Raw genomic sequence first — 19203 nt, 5'->3', positions numbered from 1 at the left:
TACAAATGCATATTACCTTTAATTCAACTTGTTGGTTTATTTCTAGGACCATTTGAATATTAATCTCAAGCAATTTCCTTACCACTCCATCTTGATGAGCCAGGTAAGATGTGTCTTGAAAAAAGCAAATGAAATTTATGGAAATTTAAGTGATTTCACACTAGTTTTAACTATTCAAGAGAACTTCTAACCTGAACATGTAGAGACTTTGATCTCCAAACTGCTGTAGCTTTGAGTGACTGAAATGCCCTGTTTGTGTGTGCAAGTGTGTGCGTAGAGAGAAAAAAATGAATAAGTGAACCAGAATGGAAGCAGTCTCAGTCAAGAAGAATCAGGTTTGTTGTTGTTGCATTTTGTAATTTGCAATTTGTCATTGTCATTACATGAGTAACAGATTAGAAGTTATTGCAGTATATCTGTTGTTGCTGTTTAGTCGCTAAATCGTTTCCAACTCTTGTGACCCCATGGACTGTAGCCTGCCAGGTTCCTCTGTCTCTGGGATTTCCCAGGCAAGAATACTGGAGTGGGTTGGCATTTCCTTCTCCAGAGGATTTTCCCGACCCATGGATCAAACCCCTGTCTCCTGTATTGTATGCAGATTCTTTACCACTGAGTGGCCAGGGAATTCCCATTGCAGTATATAACTATAACCAATTTTGGGACATCTACATATTGCTAATTGACATATAATATAAATAAATTACCCTTCTGAGTATTGTGATTTTGCACATTTTTTGGTCCCTGGAAGCCCCAAAGTATGAATAATTCCATCTAATATCTGGGCTTTTCAAATTAAACCTTTTATTTCTTAGGGGGAAAAATCCCATCAATAAAATGTTCTTCAAAGAACTGTCTTTTCTTTGAAAATGCTTATATCATATGGAGCTTCTCCACAGAAATATAAGGCATCTCATATTTCTAAGAGGTGCTCCCATTGAAAGGTGGAGAGATTGGAATTTTAGGGATAGATTGGAGGAAGGTCAGACTAACCCAGCAGGCAATGAAGCAAAGGCCTGTGAACTTCTGGACTGTTTCACACCTGATGACTCAAGGCCCTGCAGTTCCCAACTCCTTTCATGTGCTAATCTCAGTTGGTAAGGTCTTCCTAATTCTAAAGTCTTGGGTAAGCCATAGTATTTCCCTCAGGTTAGTATTTACATGGAATGAGAAGCACTGACTCTCCTTTATTGATCCCTAAAAATTAGCAGATCAGTAAGTGACATGGATATGGTGTGGTAAGAAAAACACTGAGTGAAGACTCAAGAGATCTGCCATCTTATCCAAGCCTTCTCACTCTCTAAATAACTTTATTTCTGGACTTCAACTTTTTTCTCAAAAACATTTCTGGGGTGTTATAAAGAAGGAAAAGGTGATGTACCACAGTAGTTTTCAGCTGGGAAATGCAACAGAAGAAGCCTTTGTTAACATAGAATTATATGTTAACATATAGAATCATAATTCTGGTTGCAGTCTCAGGATTATAATTCACTATCTTTGCATCTGTGCATTTGATAAGAGCTTCAGGTGCTTTTGGTATCAGGTCTTGTGGACTCAATAAAGATGATGCTGAATTTTAAAGATTGTTTTTTCAGTGCATTCTTCAATGGAGGCAGATGGCAAAACAACAAAACCCAACTAACTACAAGCAATTTATGATGACTAAAGAATACAATATGAGTACACAGTTCTCTGAGGTTTATGTTTGATCCTACCTTAAAATTTAAAACATCAAGAGGAATTCAAAAGTAAGTAACTCTCTACTGTGAGTTTCCCTTTGTAGTAAAAACAGATGGATCCCAAACAACCACCGTTAGATAGACAGGCACACAGAGAGACTCCAGAAGCATGTGCAAAACTGTCTCTTGGGTTCAAGTTGATTATTGCAGTCTCTACATGGCTCACAGAAGCACTGAGATTCAGAGTTGACTTCTTCACTCTTGTCTGTATTTCCTTAAAAACTTGAAGCTCAAAATTTAAAATGCTAAGGCATACCCATGTGGTCATTCCTCTGAGGCTGGACATTGCAGGATGACCAGGAAACTTTGCCCCTTTTGATTTTATCTTTCCTGTCCCTCTCCTTTTTCCCACTCCTTGGTCATTTTAGCTCTTGTTTGCCTTGCCTTCCTTTTTCAAAAACAATTTTATTGGAATATAAATTATAAACCATATAATATACTTCTATGGTTTTTAGTATAGTCACAGATTTGTGCAACCATCACAAAAATCAATTTTAGGACATATTCATCACTCCCTCCAAAAACCCACATTCCTTAGCTGTGGCCCTTTTCCCACAGACCCTGACTACCACTAATCTATTTTTTGTCACTATGGATTTGCCTATTCTGGACATTGCACACAGATGGGATCATGCAATATTTTCTTCACTATCTTTCAGAATCCACTCTCTTCTTTAATCAAAGGTTAAACCAAAGGTTTAACCTCTTGAGTTAGATTGTTCCTAGCTAGACAGAGCTAGGGACGGAAAGAGATTCTAATCCTGTATTAGGAAGTAACTGCAAGGTAAACACTACCTGGTTAAGATCTTTTTAGCAGCTCTTTTAGTCAGCTTTACTAAAAGGCCTTTTCCATTATTCTCACCTTGGGAAATGACTGGATCTGATGAGGCTTTTGGAGACAAAAGGGGGGAAAAAGAAAATCTCTGTACAAATAAATTTCTTAATTAATAAACTCCTTTTTTAGAGCAATTTTAGATTCATAGTACAATTGAGTAGAAAGTACAGAGAGCTCTCATATACCTCCTGTTCTAACACATGTACAACCACATCCATTATGAACCTCCCACACTAGAGAGGTACATTATTTACAAACGATGAACCTAGGCTACATATGCATGCATGCACACTCAAACACATCCGAATTTTTGCAACCCCATGGACTGTAGCCAGCCAGGCTCCTCTATCTGTGAGATTTCCCAGACAAGAATACTGGAGTAGGTAGCCATTTCCTGCTCCAGGGGAACCTCCCAACTCACGGATCCAACCAGCGTCTCCCGCAGGTCCTTCATTGCAGGCAAATTCATTACCATTGAGCCACCAGGGATTGTCACTCAAAGTCTGTAGTTCACATTGTTTCATTTGTTGTGGTGTATAGTCTGTGAGTTTTGACAAATGTATAACATCTATCCACCATTGTGGTATCACACAGAATCATTGCTCTATCCTAAAATTCCTCTGGGATAGGCTCTGCCTATTCATCCCACCCCACTACCGCCAGTCCCTGGCAATCACTGATCTTTTACTGTTTCCATATTTTTGCCTTATTCAGAGTATCATACTGTTGGAATCATGTAATATGTAGCTTTCAGTTTGTCTTCTTTAATTTACTAATATGTATTTAAGGTTTTTCCATGTCTTTCTGTGGTTTAGTATCTTATTTCTTTTTAGCATTGAATAATATTGTGTTGTTTAGATGTACCACAGTTTATTTATCCATTCACTTACTGAAGGATATCCTAGTTTCTTGAAAGTCTTGGCAATTATGAATAAAGCTGTTTTAAACCTCTTTAAGCAGGTTTTTTGTGTAGACATAAGCTACAGTCCATAGGGTTGCAGAAAAGTTGGACACAACTTATCAAGTAAACAACAAAAATGTTTTCAATAAATACCAAAGAGTATGATTATGGTAAGAGTATGTTCAGTTTTATAAGAAACTACCGAACTGTCTTCCAAAGTGGCTGTACCGCTTTGCATTCCCACCAACAATGAGTGAGAGTCTCTCTTACTCCACATCCTCACAGGCAGTTGGTGTTGTCAGTGTTTTAAATTCTGGCCTTTATAATAGGTCTGTAGGGATATCTCATCATTGCTTTAATTTGCAATTTCCTGGTGACATATGATGCGGAACATCATTCCATATGCTTTTCATCATCTGTATATCTTCTTTGGTGAAGATACATTTACAATTAGTCCAAATCCACTTTCAAATAACACTGTAGCAATTCACAGATAGTGTATGACCTTATAATAATAAAATATTTCTAATTTCTCTTTCCAATTCATTGTGTCATTGCCATAATTCATAAAATCTATACATAAACTAAGATCATGGCATCTGGTCCCAACACTTCATGGCAAATAGATGGGGAAACAGTGGAAACAGTGGCAGAATTTATTTTTCTGGGCTCCAAAATCACTGCAGATGGTGATTGCAGCCATGAAATTAAAAGACGCTTACTCCTTGGAGGGAAAGTTATGACCAACCTAGACAGCATATTAAAAAACAGAGATATTACTTTGTCAACAAAGATCCATCTAGTCAAGGCTATTGTTTTTCCAGTGGTCATGTATGGATGTGAGAGTTGGACTATAAAGAAAGCTGAGCACTGAAGAATTGATGTTTTGAATTGTGGTGTTGGAGAAGACTCTTGAGAGTCCCTTGGATTGCAAGGAGATCCAACCAGTCCATCCTAAAGGAGATCAGTCCTGGTTGTTCACTGGTAGGACTGATGTTGAAGCTGAAACTCCAATACTTTGGCCACCTGACGTGAAGAGCTGACTCATTTGAAAAGACCCTGATGCTGGGAAACATTGAGGGCAGGAGGAGAAGGCGATGACAGAGGATGAGATGGTTGGATGGCATCACAGACTCAATGGACATGGGTTTGGTTGGACTCTGGGAGTCAGTGATGGACAGGGAGGCCCGGTGTGCTGAGGTTCATGGGGTCGCAGAGTTGGACACTACTGAGCGACTGAACTGACTGATATGTAAAGTTATAATTCAATACATTGTTGCTTTTATTATTTTGAACAAATGGTTAGACTAAAAATAAAAGTGAAATTATTTTATCTTCCCAAATTCATTCTTCAATGGTGTTCCTTTATGCAGATCTGAATTTCTGATCTTTATCATTTTCCTTCTCTCTAAAGAACTTCTTGTAATATTTCATGCAAGGTAGGTCTACTGGAAACAAATTCCTTCAACTTTTGTTTGTGTGAGAAAGTATTTCTCCTTTATTTGAAGCCTAGTCTTCCAGTGTACAGGATTCTGGGTAGTTCTTTCATTTTGTTTTTGTCTAGACTTCAAATGTTTTACTCCATGCTCTTCTTCCTTGCAAGGTTTCTTTGCTCCTCTAAAGGTAAGGTTTTTTTTTGTTTCTGGCTTCTCTCAAGATTTTTCTTGCTCTTTCATTTTCTGAAACTTGAGTATGCTATGTCTAAGTGTAGGTGTTTTTGACATTTATTCTGTTTCATGTTCTTTATGCTTATTGAATCTGGTTTGGTGTCTGACAATAATTTGGGGAATTCTCGGCCATAACTGCTTCAATGTTCTTTTCTGTTTCTTTATCTCTTCCTAATCTTTCTAGATGTTACATTTTATAGTTGTCTCACAGTTCTTGGCTATTCAGCTCTGGTTTTTCTTTTTCCTTTTAAATCTCACAACTATTATTTCAATTTTTATTGGAGTTTTGTTGACTTACGAAGTAATATTTGTTTCAGTTCTAGTAATTCAACACTTTTATACATTATGAAGTAATCACCATTATGAGTATAGTTCCCATCTGTCACTGTAAAAGTTATCACAATACTATTCTTTGTGCTGTACATTACATCCTCATGACTTTTTTATTCTATAACTAGAAGTTGTACTTCTTAATCCCTTTCACCTATTTTGCTCATTTATCCCACTTCCCTGCCCTCTGACAACAACTAGTTTATTTCCTTTATTGGTATGTGTGTTTCTGTTTTGTGTGTGTGTGTGTTCATTTGTTTTGTTAGATTTCATATATAAGTGACATTTCACATAGCATAATACCCTATAGGTTCATCCAGATTGCTGCTAATGGTAAGATTTCATTCTTTTTTAATGCTGAGTAACGTTCCATTATAGATATATATATACTATATCTTCTTTATCTAGTCAACAATTTATGGACACCTAGGCCATATTCATGTCTTAACTTTTGCAAAGAATGCTGCAGTGAACATAGGAGTGCATATATCTTTTCAAATTAATGGTTTGTTTTCTTTCAGAAAAATACCAAGGAGTAGAACTGCTGGATTGTATGGTATTTTTAAACTTAATATTTTGAAAAATCTATATATTGTTTTCCATAGTGGTTGTGCCAATTTACATTCTGTCTATAGTGCACGTGGGTTTTCTTTTTTCTATATCCTCACCAACACTTGTTATTGATTATATTTTTTATAATTACTATTCTGACAGGTGTGGTGATATCTCATTGTGGTTTTGATTTGCATTTTTCTGATGATTAGCAATGTTCAGCATCTTTTCATGTGTCTGTTGGCCATTTGTGTTTGTTTTTTGGAAAGATATCTATTCAGATCCTTTGCCTATTTTTTAATCAGGTTTTGTTTTGGATATTGCATTATGAGTTCTTTGTATATTTTGCATATTACAAATGGATTTTATAATCCCTTATCAGATATGTTATTTGCAAATATCTTCTTCCATTCAGAAGGCTGCTTTCTTGTTTTCTTGATAGTTTCTTTTGTTATGCAAAGACTTTTTAGTTTGATGTAGTCCCATCCTTTTGTTTCCCTTGCCTTTGGGAAAAAAACCCTTGAAATTATTGGTAAAACTAATGTCAAACAGCATACTGCCTATGTTTACTTCCAGAAGTTTTATGGTTGCAGAGGTCTTATGTTTAAATTGTTAATTGATTTTGAGTTTATTTTTGTGTGTAGTGTGAGAAGGTAGTCTGATTTGATTCTTTTGTGTGTAATTTTCCCAGCACTATTTATTCAAGAGCTTAATTTTTACCTCATTGCATATTCTTGCCTCTTTTGTCATAGATTAATTAGTCATATAAGTGTGGGTTTATTTCTGGCTCTCTATTCTGTTCCACTGATTTTTTTGTTGTTGTTCCACTGATTTTTATGTCTGTTTTTGTGCCAGTACCATTATGCTTTGATTACTATAATTTTGTAGTATACTTTGAAATCAAGGAGTATGATACCTCCATCCTTGTTCTTAAGTTTGCTTTGGATATTTGGGGTCTTTTGCAGTTCCATACAAATTTTAGAATTATTTGTTCTAGTTTTGTGAAAGATATTATTTTAATAATTGCATTGAATCTATAGATTGCTTTTGGTAGTATGGATATTTTTAACAATATTAGTTCTTCCAATCCATGAGCATGACATATTCTTCCATTTATTTGTGTCATTATCAGTTTCTTTCATCAATGTCTTACAGTTTTCAGGGTACAGGTCTTTCACCTTCTCAGTTAAATTTGTTCCTAGGTACTTCACTCTTTTTAGTAAAATTGTAAACGGGATTGTTTTCTTATTTTTCTGATAGCTTGTTATGAGTGTATAGAATGTAACAGATTTCTATATATTAATTTTATCTTGCAACTTTACTGAATTCATTTATTAGTTCTAACAGTCTTTTGATATCTTTATGATTTTCTATATATCATATCATGTTGTCTGCAAATAGTTATATTTCTATAGTGAAACTTCTTCCCTTTCCGTTTGGATGCTCTTATTTCTTTTCCTTGCTTATTTCTGTAGCTAAGACTTCCAACATTGATCTTCTGCCTCAGTGAGATCACATTCTCGTCCTATTTCTGATCTTAGAGGAAAAGCTTTCAGCTTTTCATCATCAAGTATAATGTTAGCTGTGGGTTTGTTGTATATGACTGTTGCTATGTTGAGATATTTCCTCTACACACACTTTGTTAAGAGTTTTGTTGTACATGGATGTTGGATTTTGTCAAATGCTTTTTAAGCATCTATGGAAGTTACCATGTGAGTTCCATCCTTCATTTCATTAATGCTGTGCATCAGATTGACTGATTTGTGTGTATTGAAGCATCCTTACATCCTTGAAATATATTCCAAATAATCATGGCATATGATCTTTTTAATGTATTGTTGAATTTGGTTTGCTAATATTTGGGGCGGGGTAGTTTGCATCTATGCTTATCAGAGACATTGACCTATAAGTTTTTGTTCTTTTTGGAGTGTTTTGTTGGATTTTGGTATCACAGTAACACTAGCCTCATAGAATAAGCTTGGAAGTGTTCCTTAACCTTGAATTTTTCAGAATATTTGAGAAGAATAGGTATCAACTCTTCTTTAAATGTTTGGTGAAGTTTACCTGGGAAGTCATATGTTCCTGTTTCTCCCACATGCAAGGCTAAATCAGTAGGATTTGGTTTTTCCCTTCCTTCAAGTAGATTAAGCTCTGACCAAATCCGAGCAAGTTAGGTTCTGGTAAAATAATTTCTCCTGAGGGCAAAATTCATTAGGAACAGAATGCTCTCCAAGGGGGAAGGTGGGAGGGAGGGGTAAATTGGGAGATTGGGATTAACAGATATACACTACTATATATAAAATAGATAACTAATAAGAACCTACTGTATAGCACAGGGAACTCTACCCAATACTCTCTAATGACCTATATGGGAATAGAATCATAAAAAGAGTGGATATATATATACTTATAACTGTTTTTTCCAGTGGTCATGTATGGATGTGAGAGCTGAACTGTGAAGAAAACTGAGCGCTGAAGAATTGATGCTTTTGAACTGTGGTGTTGGAGAAGACTCTTGAGAGTCCTTTGGACTGCAAGAAGATCCAACCAGTCCATTCTGAATGGATTTCTTTGGAAGGAATGATGCTAAAGCTGAAACTCCAGTACTTTGGCCACCTCATGTAAACTGTTGACTCGTTGGAAAAGACTCTGATGCTGGGAGGGATTGGGGGCAGGAGGAGAAGGGGATGACAGAGGATGAGATGGCTGGATGGCATCACTGACTCGATGGACGTGAGTCTGAGTGAATTCTGGGTGTTAGCGATGGACAGGGAGGCCTGGCGTGCTGCTATTCATGGGGTCGCAGAGAGTTGGACATGACTGAGCGACTGAAGTGAATTGAACTGATAACTGATTCACCTTGCTGTACAGCAGAAACTAATTGTAAATCAACTATACTCCAATAACACTTAAAATAAAAAAAAGAACAGAATGCTCTGGTGTATTTGAAAATACAGAAAAATCCTTTTCCCCTCCCACTGCTGGAAGCATGATGAGATTTGTCTCTGATATTCACTATGAGGGCCTGGTAGAAACTCCTGGAGGTAACTCTCACAATACTGTGTGTTCTCTCTATGATTGGGTCTCTTTGGAGTTTTTAATTCTCAAATTTGTCCACACTAAGCCTCTGACAATTCATCAATTATAGCTTAAATTTTCCAACCTTGGCACAGGCTCTCATGGGTTGCTGATCTAGCTAGTTTTGATTCTCTGTGTCTATTTGTCTCTTCAATTGAGATGATTACATTTATGTATCAACTTGTCTAGCCATAGAGTACCTGAGGAATGAATAAATATTATTTCTGGGTAAATTTGACAGAATTTCTGAATGAGATTTGCACTTGAATCTGTGGGTTTAGTAAAGTAGATTGCCTTCTTCAATGTTGGTGGGCATCATCCAATCCAGTGAAGGCCTGAATAGAATAAAAGGCAGAGGAAGGAGTACAGTTATATTCTGACATATTAGAGGTTAGGACCTAAATATACATACATTTTAGAGGGGACAAAATTCAGCACAAAGCTGTCATTTATTGACTATGTGACCTTGGGAAAATTATTCAGTTTTTTAAGTCTCAGTTTCTACAGCTGTAAAGTAGAGAAGGTTTTCTGAGAGAATGAAGTTATTATGAGAATTAAACATATACTATATGTAAATAATAAAAATGATCCTTGGCACAGAGTAGATCAGAGACCCTAGGGAACCAAGATTACTGTGGGATGGCTTAATGTGATTAACAGCTCTGCTTGTTACTGAATCCAAGCTCATGTTGCTCACCCCATGATAGGCCAATAGATCTGAGAGATGAGTTGTTGAGGCAAGGAATGTGATTTTATTTGAAAAGCTGGCTCACCAAGAAGACAGCAGACTAATGTCTTAAAATAACCATCTTGTTGGGGCCTGGATGCCAGGTTCTTTTATGGATCAGAGATGAGAGGAGGGGAAACAAAGTAAAAAGACCATTTAATTCTTGCAAATATCTCCTAAAATGGCAAGGCTCAGGTAGGAGAATGTGCTAGTTTCACTTCCTGATAGCCATTTCATAGGTGGTGTGGAATGGAATATCTCATGCCATATTAATAAATAAGGATGCCACAGCTATCTGTATTCTGGCCCCCCAAATGTGAATTTTTGAGCCACGCCTGAATGTCACAGTCCTTCACAGGTGGGCAGGGTCAGGTTATCTCCCTGTGAGCTAAACAAAGGCACTTTAGTTTAAGGGTCAGGCGGAGGGGGGCAGAGTTCCTTGAGGTAGATCATTATATTTGCTATAATTACAAAAGCGGCAAAACAAGGGTTAAACTTACAGACACAGATACAATATGGGATCAAAATTAACCCTTCCCAGTTACATGCTAACTCAAATCACTCATACAGTGGTGTCTGTGTGTATGTGAATGTGGGTAGAAAACAGATGACTTCTAGATAACCATTCATGCATATGCCTTTCTAATGTCTGACACAAGTATTCACAATTTAGTTTGAAGAAATAGCCTTATGCAATTCCAGAAATGAAAGTTATAATCAAATTCAGGTGTTAGAAAATGATGAAGGCCTGTTTTCATTTTGATGCAGTTTTTTCTCTTTTTTTAATCTTTCAACAGTTTAACTTTCCTATAAAGAAATTCAAATTATGTTCCCTAATGGTCTTTGGTGCGCATTTTACAAATTGAAGAAACAGTATGAAACAGATAAAGAATCTACCATTGGTAAAATGGGTTTCATTTTTCTTCTTTTTTAATATATTGTTTTTGAAGTAGATTCCCACAGGAGTAGAATTTCCTTCATGAAAGTTGAAATGAAACTGAAGAATTCTTTACACAGAGAAAGCCATATGATAAAGCAAAGTATGCTCTCCATTCATCTCCATAATGAGGTTGAATTTTCAGCGAGATCACTGAGACATGTGGGCTTTATGGCTGGAATTATCAGATAGGGCAAGGTCCATCTCGGGGTAAAGCCACAGTAACAAAGAGAAAATGACCAACAAGAGAATTTGCTTTTCCTTAGTGCTCTTTGCCATGCACAGCTGGTAATTCCCAGAAGATCTGGTCAGAGGCTTGTCTGGGGACAAGGCTGAGCCGAGTCCATTCTAATGCAGGTCTTCAGAACAGCTTAGGACAAGTGGTCTAGGCCCAAAGGGTCCCTGCAGTCTGATTTAGAGGGCTGGGTGTTTGGGTCCAAAGAGGAGTGCTTCACTGTATGGGCATCAGCGCACAGGTGAGGCAGGGGAAGGAGGCCTCTACTGCTACTTTGATATCTTTGTCTAAACAGTTAGGGGGGTATTTTCAGACATCTTGAACTCATTTTTTGGAAGTCTTTTCCCATTCTGTCCAGCGAGAGAGTTCTGTTGCCCTGGCAGCTAGTCTGAGATGTGCAGATAGCTTTCCAAATGCCCTTATGCTTTCTATTCACTCTTCCCATCTCCCTGACCTTTCCAGGCCCAGGCCTCCTCACTGGTCTCCCCAGCCTTTCCCAAATCCATGTTTCAAGCTGTAATCAAAGTACCCTATAGATAACACTCCAAATCCTTTCTAGATTGTGTAGCAATGCCAGATAAAATGCAGGATGCCTAGTTAAACTTCAGATAAATAATAAGTAGTTTTTCAATAGGTGGGACATACTTATACTATAATGTTACTTAGTATTTATCTGAAATTAAAGCTTACCCAAGCATTCTGTTGTTTTATATGTTAAATTGGTAAATTAGGGCCCTGTATGCTCTGGCCAAACCTTGCTTAAACCTCTTTGGATATTACAAATTTTCTCTGTTGTCCAGCCACTTGCAACTCACTCAATAAGACTGCATAGTCTGGATTCCCCAGAGCAGACCATGTGACAAGGGCTAGAGGGAAAGCATTTTGAAAAGTAGGGAAAACATTGGTAGGGAGCTGAGTAAAACAGCACAGGAAAAGGAAGCCAGACCCACAAGCGGGGACTGGAACTAAATCCCTGGGGAAATTCTGGGAAACTTATCAGAATTATCCCACTTGAAGGAGATAGGAGGAGAAGGAACTAGGGTGTTTTCATATTAACTGCACCACTCTGTCATTGGTTCAGGGCTGCTATTGGAGATGTCAGTCCTCAAGTTTTTTTTACCAGCATTTCCCAAAAGAGGAAAGAATGGCCTTCTGCTGTCCTGGGGAAAAGTCTCAGGTGGAGATGCAGGTACAAAGAGGTGGGAGTGCCCTGAGAACAAGGATGTTTTCAAGCCAAGGGACATAGATAGGGCAGGCCTGCCCTATCTGACAGGCCTGCTATACAGATAATGTTTTCCCTCTTCTAGGTTTCTTGTCTTTACTACTCTTAGATTCCTCTTATCTCCCCACAGCCCTTTGTTCTATTCACTCTGTAGTATTTAATTTAGATGTCACTTCTGGAAAAATTTTCCCCATCCCTAACCTCACCCACTCTTACAACCCAAATTCAAATGCCTCCCCTATCTGTGTGCTTTTATTATAATGCTTAGTAATTTTCTTTCTATTTTTTTAAACTGAAGTATAGCTGATTTACAATACTGTGTTAGTTTCAGATATACAGCATAATGATTCAGTATTTTTGTAGATTACACTCCATTATAGGTTATTATAAGAGAATGGCTATAATTTCTTGTGCTATATAGTATATCCTTGTTGCTTATCTATTTTATACATAGTAGTTTGGATCTGTTAGTACCATACCTCTAATTTATCTCTCCTTTCGTAACCCTAGGCTTTTCTTTTCTTTTAAAGATTTTTTAATGAATGAGTTAATTTCATTTTTGGTTGCAGTCAGTCTTTGTTACTGCACATGGGCTTTCTCTAGCTGCAGTGCATGGGCGTCACATTGTGGTGGCTTCCTTGTTGTGGAGCACAGGCTCTAAGTTCTCGGGCTTCAGTAGCTCCAGCACACAGGCCCAGTGGTTGTGGCTTGTGGGCTCTAGAGCGTGGGCTCAGCAGTTGCGGGGCATGTTGTTCCACAGTACGTAGAATCTTTCCAAGCAGTGACCTAACCCTTGCCGCTGCACTGGTAGGTGGGTTCCTATCCACAGCACCACCAGGGAAGCCCACAAGTTTGTTTTCTATATCTGTGAGTCCGTTTCCATTTTGTACATATATCTCATTTGTATTATTTTTTAGATTCCACATAAAAGTGATATTATATAGTATTTATTTTTCTCTGTCTAACTCATTTACTAAGCATAGTATTCTCCAGATTCATCCACATTGCTGCAAAGGGCAATATTTCACTCTTTTTATGTCTGGGTAATATTTCATTGTGCATATACACCACATCTTCTTCATCTAGTTATCTGTTGAGGGCCACTTGGTGCTGCTTTTCAGCCAATTTAGTTATGAACATGTGTCAAAGTTTCATTACAACTTTGCTGTGAGGAAAAGGCCTATGAATATGCTAAAGATTCTTTCTTGGTGAGAGATTTTATAGTCAAAAGAATGATTAGATAGTCATTGTTGAATCAGAGAAAGAAGGAAAGAATATTTGGTAGAAGTTCATCAGACTTTCAACTGAGAGTCATCTGGATGGTGAGTTACTTGATTCCTCAGAGCAACATTTTAGCTATTAAAGTTTGTATGGAAATTATTTAAAAGTTAATCAGAAGTAATAATTTCTCCCAAAAGGACAATATGACGTATATCACTCAAAGCATGTTCTTTTTCAGATCAGATTTGGAACAATTTTTTTCTTTTTCAAAATGTAATTACGTTTTTCCTATCTTGCTTGCCTCTAACTTTTTGAGGATGATAATTGTATCTGGTTCCTGTTATATTCTCAGTAGCTAGTACAATTTTAGAGCCTTAATACACAACTTAGTGGACCAAATAAATACATGTTGAATAAATATTTAGTGCTTTGGATACTATTAATCTCATACTAACCTGGTAATATAACCTTTAATCTTGCTTTTCAGCCCTAATCAAAAATGTGTTTCTGAAAAAATAATTTCAGCAGGGACTTCTGGTATCCAGCCCAGCATGAAAGGATCCTAGAAGTTATTTCTCTTTTCTAATAAAAAGTATGAACTTGAACAAATTAATGACTCGATCTATCACAGCAGTGAGGTTATAGGGTAAAACATTGCCCCCCAAATCAATGTGACAAAGGTCAGTTTTGGCTCCTATACCAAAATTATCATAAACTATGTGACTTAAACAAACAAACATTTATTTCTAACAATTCTAGAGAAAGACCAAGATCATGGCACCAGCAGATTTATTGTCTGGTGAGAGTCTACCACCTGGTTCATAGATGACTGTCTTCTTGCTAAGTCCATACACAGTAAGAAAGGGCAGGAGAGCTCTCTGAGTTCTCATTTGTAAAGGCAATAATCTTACGACCCTAATAACCTTCCAAAGTCCCCACCTTGAATACCATCATATTAGGAATTAGGATTCAACATACAAGTTTTGAGGAAACACAAATATTCAGTAGGTAGCTTTCCATTCCTGAGCTCCCCAAATTAATGTTCTTATGTGCAAAATACATGTATTTCATCCCAACAACTCAAAATGTCTTAATTTGTTGCAGTATCAACACTAAAGTCTAAATCCAAAGTCTTATCTAATTTATCATCTAAATCAGATATGGATGAGACAGAAGGTAAAATTTATCCTGAAGTATATTCCTCTACAACTTTAAACTTCTCAAATCAAACAAGTTGCGAGCTTCCAAAATACAATGGTAGGGTGAACATTGCCATTCCAAAAGAGAGAAGTAAGAAAGAAAAATGAACTTTTTGCAGTTCAGTTGCTAAGTTGTGTCTGACTCTTTGTAACCCCATGGACTGCAGCAAGCCAGGCTTCCCTGTTCTTCACTATCTCCCATATTTTGCTCAAATTCATGTCCATTGAATTGGTTATGCCATCTAACTATCTCATCCTCTGACATCCGCTTCTCCTCCTGCCTTCAATCTTTCCCAGCATCAGGGTCTTTTCCAGTGAGTCAGCTGTTTGCATCAGGAGGCCAAAGTATTAAAGTTTCAGCTTCAGCATCAGCCCTTCCAATGAATATTCAGGATTGACTTCCTAAATACAATTGACTGGTTTGATCTCTCTGCTGTCCAAGGGACTCTCAAGAGTCTTCTCCAGCATCACAGTTTGAAAACATCAATTATTTGACACTCAGCCTTCTTTATGGTCCAACTTTCACATTTGTACATGACTACTGGAAAAACCATAGCTTTGACTACATGGACCTTAAGGACTAGTGGTTTCAAATCCAAAACCTAACCTGGCAGTAATATTAAGCCTTGAGGCTCAGGAATAATCCTCTTTGGCTCAAGGTTCTGCCCTCTGGTCCCACTGCGGTAACAATATCACCCCATGACTCAGTGGGGTGCTGTTCACGCCATGCTGTCTGCAGTGGCCCTGCCCCTGCTGCAGTTCTACTGGGGCCCTATCACAGAGGCTCTGGACAAGGACACTCTAGACCATCTGAACTGGAGAGGCAGACTCACCTTTTGAAACCATTCTGCCCCGCAGCCCCTTTCACTCTGGGCCTGTGGTGGAAGTGACAATCCTGATGATATCTGCATCACTTTGGGAAGACAGGGTATCATTCTTCCCCTGTCTTGGACAAGAGTGTCTGGCTTCTGCTGAGATGGTCCTTTAGGTCCATGATTCACATCCACATTAATCTGCTTATCAAATTATCTCTTGGCTGTGCCCTTAATGTTCTCTTTAGAATACACGTTCTCATTTTTGCAGTATTGATAGGCTGAGAATTTTCCAAGTCTTTAAGTTCCAATTCTTTTTTGCTTAACAATTCTATTTTTTAAATAAAAGATTTATCTCTTGTCACATCTTCCTGTAAGCAGACGGAAAGAACCTTTAACATTTTCCTTAGAGATCTCCTCAGCAAAATATCAAGTTTCACTGTTCACAAGTTCTATATTCTATAAAACACTACAACATGAATACAAATCAGTCAAGTTCTTTGCCATTTTATAATAAGGATTATCTTTTCTCCAGTTTCTAATAACATGTTCTTCATGTCCATCTGATATCTCACCACAATGGTCTTTACCATCCATGTCTCTGCCAATATTTTGTTAAGCATTACTCAGGTATTCTCTAAGATGACTGAAGTTTTCTTTACAGCTCTATTCTTTCCTTTCTAAGCTCTCACCAAAATGACCTTTAATGATCCATTCAAAATGTAGCCATTATATAACATGAACTTCAAAACTCTTTCAGCCTGTACCCACTATGCAGTTCCAAAGCTGTGTCCACACTTTAAGGTATTTGAAACACTCTGATTTCATAGAATCAATTTTCAATATATATTTCCTATATATATACACACAGAGAGAGATTTATTAAGAGGAACTGGCTCATGTGATTATAGAGGATGAGAAATCCCATGTCTGCTGTTCGAAAGCTAGAGACCTAAGCTGGCAGTATAGTTTAGTCTGAGTCTGAAGACTTAAGAAGCAGGGAAGCCAATGGTATAAATCTCAATCTGAGGGCAAGAGATGAAATGAGATGTCCCAGCTGCAATAGTGAGGCAGAAAAAAAGGAGTAATTTAAAGAAATAATTAAGTGAAAATTAAATCATTAGGGTGGATGCTAATCCAATCTGACTGCTGTCTTTGTAAGAGAAGAGAGCTACCAGGTACATGTGCCCACAGAGGAAAGACATTGTGAGAAGACAGTAACCTGCAAGTCAAGGAGAGAGGGCTCAGGAAAAAACCAACCCTGCCAATTCCTTTAACTTGAACTGTTAGCCTCCAAAATTGTGAGAAAATAAATCTCTCTTTTTTAAGCTACCCAGTCTGTGGTAGTTTGCTATGGCAGCCCTAGAAAATGAACCACAGTGACTAACCCACAGTTTTTGAAATCTTTTTTCACATGGCCTGAAATCTTGTTTACCAGGGAGTCAGGCCTAGAAGGAAATAGGATTAAGGGAGAATTGATTTTGCTTAATATCCAACATCCCAAGGCAAACTGGGGATTAGCTCAGGCTAAGTTATCCAAGATAGTTGTGCTGCTGATGTTGAGATACTGAGGTTTCTAGGGAGGACGGGCATAGCAACAGAAGTCCCTAGGCAGCAACAACTCAAACCCAGAAGACCAGGCAGTAGCATTGTTCTTCCAGGTAGTCAGTTTATTGAGTCAGACTCCAGACCATGACCTGATTCTCAGAAGCAGATTTCAATCCCCATCATGTTACCCAGCACGAGGGCCTGGCAAAAGTGTAGTGTGTGGCCCACATTCTTTTCCAAGGCACCTCCTCTCCCACTGGTATCCCAGGTAATGCCTTGAAGCCTTGATGGCTGAAGGATAAAGCCTGTCTCCTGGTCAAGCACAGATTAGCTGGGGTGAGGCAGGGCAGGGCAGAAACTGAGCCTTAGCCCAAAGATACAGAAAAAATCCCCAAAATATTGAAGGGAGTAAGTTCTCCTTCCCAAATGAACTTTTTCCTTCGTAGAATTTTTAACATTTCCCAAAAAAGAAGGGAGAACTGTTATCTTTGGAATCCAGTTTGCATAGGTGTAACTTTGAATAAATAGTGGCCAGCTTCAAATAAGAGCAACTACTCCCTCTCCCTGCTTCCCCAGGGCAGAGGCTGTGATCTTATTCTATCCACCCCTTCCCACTCTCACCATCACATTCACAAATGAGGGTTCTCAGCGCTGTATCTTCTGGGCTGGATGAATGCCCAGTTCAGTTCATAAATTCCTCTCTTATAATTCCCATTTGTTCTATCATCACCAAGCATCCAAAATAACATTCTCATAATCTTTGCAATTTGATATTTCTGATACGCAGGCTACCCAAAGTTCAAGGCTCAGGATGGGGGCCTTTTCTGCTCAGGTTTAAGGGCTGTACTAGAGTAAATAATTCTCCAGAGAATTGGAATGCTGGACAGAAAATTGAGGCAGAAGTAGTAGACTGACCAGACCCTCACTGCAGGGACTGATCAGCATGGAAGACCAGCGCTTTCAATATATGGAGGCCCAAGATTTGCTGAATACTAAACCGAAAACTATGTCTATTCCTACTCCGCCCACCACAGGCAAGATGAAAGTTCCTAATGCCCCTGTTCAGTCCTACAGTTGTCAGAATCAGCCAGAGTGGGTCTCCCCAGATCCATCAGTGTGGGCCTGTTTGCCTCACAGGACTGGGACTTGGGGTGAGCAGGACTTGCCATAGTTAATATAATCACTGGGGATCTTCTCATTTCCAGAAGAGTCTAACCTTGGAGTGGGGGACTTTCTGGAAAAGAACTCCAAAGTACTGAGAGATTGAAACTATTGCCTAAAAGCTTCTGGTGGGTCAGATAGACAGTGGCAGTACAACATCCACGACCTTGATGTACTAAGTGGAATATAATTCTCTTACAGTTGTTACAGAATTACAAATGTAGAGCCATTTCCATTAATACATGCAACTTCCTCCCTCATACATATATTCCTGACGGGTGAGGTCTCTAGGTGGATACCTGCATTGTTCCATTGGTTGCCTTGTAGGTATGAAAGCTTCCTCTCTCCCATGAAACTGTCTGGGCTGCTGTTAGAGAGAAAATTGCATTGTGCGAGTCAAGTGGAATCCACATCTCTGGCTAGAGCCTCAACTTTTGTGTGGAGAAAAGAGAGCAATGGCTCCCTGCTGTGGGAGCAAGGCCATCCAGCCATAGAAGCCTGGGGTTCTGCTCTCTGCAGTAAAGTGCTCCTATTCTATGACTATTTCACCAGAATTTATTGTTCTTCACACTCTTGGTATTATTGGATATACGCAGATTAGCCTGACCAAATACGGGCTGGAAAGCTAAGGTGACTCTTACTGACAGTAGATAGCTTTTGAGTGTTAGTACTGATAAATTTCTGTGGCCAGAACTGGCACTAACCTTGCAGTGGGGGACTTTGCATTTAAACCAGTGCAGGTAACATCTGACTATTACCTCACTTTTTTTTTTTCAGTAGATGAATATCAGTAACCTCAGATATTCAGATGACACCACACTTATGGCAGAACTCAAAGAAAGAGACACTAAAGAGCCTCTTGATGAAAGTGAAAGAAGAGAGTGAAAAAGTTGGCTTAAAACTCAACATTCAGAAAACTAAGATCATGGCATCTGGTCCCATCACTTCATGGCAAATAGATGGGGAAACAGTGAAAACAGTGGCAGAATTTATTCTTTTTGGCTCCAGAATCACTGCAGATGGTGACTGCAGCCATGTAATT

General features: G+C 38.3%; 1 long non-coding RNA gene across 4 annotated transcripts in view; it reads left to right on the top strand.

The window, feature by feature from the left end:
• Positions 1-19203, top strand: part of LOC133249237 (uncharacterized) — a 54050-nt gene that overhangs the window by 23009 nt on the left and 11838 nt on the right. For 2 of the 4 annotated variants that reach the window (XR_009736883.1, XR_009736887.1), the window contains 2 exons: positions 47-103; positions 1593-1745. This is a non-coding gene — a long non-coding RNA (uncharacterized LOC133249237). Of the gene's footprint in view, positions 1-46; positions 104-1592; positions 1746-4296; positions 5196-13928; positions 14008-19203 lie in introns of those variants that run through there. The other 2 variants (XR_009736885.1, XR_009736888.1) reach the window with 2 other exon arrangements.

This window comes from Bos javanicus, chromosome 1, assembly GCF_032452875.1.
Source record: "Bos javanicus breed banteng chromosome 1, ARS-OSU_banteng_1.0, whole genome shotgun sequence".
Classification (NCBI taxonomy): domain Eukaryota; kingdom Metazoa; phylum Chordata; class Mammalia; order Artiodactyla; family Bovidae; genus Bos; species Bos javanicus.
This window is presented reverse-complemented; position numbering and strand designations above follow the sequence as displayed.